The sequence below is a fragment of the Hippopotamus amphibius genome, chromosome 15 (assembly GCF_030028045.1).
Source record: "Hippopotamus amphibius kiboko isolate mHipAmp2 chromosome 15, mHipAmp2.hap2, whole genome shotgun sequence".
Lineage (NCBI taxonomy): Eukaryota > Metazoa > Chordata > Mammalia > Artiodactyla > Hippopotamidae > Hippopotamus > Hippopotamus amphibius.
Genome location: NC_080200.1, coordinates 17,394,520 through 17,396,132, shown reverse-complemented (window position 1 = coordinate 17,396,132; position 1,613 = coordinate 17,394,520).

Sequence of the window (1,613 nt, the reverse complement as noted above, 5' to 3'; positions counted from 1 at the left end):
AGCCTCCAGCAAGATCGCCCCCCAGGCACAGCCCACCAACCCCATGGCCGGCTTCAGGGCCCGCTGGGCACAGCTTGGAAAGATTTTATGTAAAAGTGGCCAATGCAAATCCAGGGGCCCTGGAACCGCGAAAAGCCCCACTTCCCCCTTTACCATTCTAGCCTGAATAGCTGCCACCTGGGCGTGGCGGGCGGGCACGTCAGTGGACACTGGGGCACCCCCACTGGGCTGGCTGCCAGAGCCCACCCTGCTCTGAACTGCTTGCTCTGAGGGTCCAGGACTCCACATCTGCCCTGGTCACCGGGCCAAAGGCAGCGGGAGGGGACAGAACATGTACCTTTCCCCAACCCGCTGCTTTAGGGGCGATCACAGAGGCTGGCTCTGATTTTTTTTAATCAAGATAAAATTTACATAACATAGAATTCCCCATTTTAAAGCGTACAATTCAGTGGTTTTTAGCACATTCGCCTTGTGCAACCAGCACCTCTACCTAATTCCAGAACGGTTTCATCACCCCGAAAGGAGTCCCTGCCCCATCAGCAGTCACTCCTCATCCGCCCACTCCCAGCCCTGGGCAACCACCAATCTGCTTTCTGTCTCTACGGGTTTGCCTGTTTGGATGTTTCATGTAAACGGGATTGCACACTATGTGGCCTTTCGTGTCTGACTTCTTCCACTCAGCATGTTTTCGAGGTTCGTCCACAATGTAACATGTATCAGAGCTTCATCCCTTTTTATGGCTGAGTAATATGCTCTTGTGTGGAAGGACCACATCCTGTCTATCCACTCACCTATCAGTGGGCGTTTGGTTGTTTCCATCTCTTGGCAACTGTGATTGGTGCTACTCTGGATGTGTGTGTGCGCACGTTTGTGTGTGGCCACGTATTCTCACTTCTCCTGGGACTGTACCTAGAAGTGGAATTGCTGGGTCATATGGTAACTCGATGTTGAACTTTGAGGAACCACCAAATTCTTCTCCAAGTGACTAAACCAGTTTACATGCTTACCCGCAGTGTCGGAGGGTTCCAGCTTCTTCACAGCCTCCCCAACCCTTCATCGCTTTTGGTCTTTTTTAAGATAGTCATCCTAGTGTGTGAGAAGTGGAAGCCCCCGCTGTACAGACAGGGAAACTGATGCTCAGAGAGGGGGACCTGCTTGCCCAGCATAAAACTCAGCTCCTCAGACTTGGAGGCAAAGAGGAACGTGGGTGGGTCACAAGGAGAACAGGGCAGATGAGCCCCAGGGAATTCTCCTCAAGTGGGAATCAGAGACTTGCTCATCCCACCCAACTTTCCTGAGCAGGCCAGAGGTCCCCATGACATCTCTAGGAACCCAAACAGAACCTCCTTGCATGCCTCCATGACAGGGTGCTCACTACCCACAGGGCAGCCTGGTGAGACCCTCACCCCCGACAGCTCCCAGGGTTAGCAGATTCTTTCCCAGACGGAGCTTCGATTTTCCCCTGGCTTCCCCACCGTGTGCCCTTGACCTTGGGGACTTCTGCTCAGGGGCAGCCACACAGAGGTCCACAGACACCACCCAGCCCCCCATTCAAGCCTTCTCCAGTTTCATAGCTGGGTTTCCAATACTTAGAATCCACATTTTTAAAACAG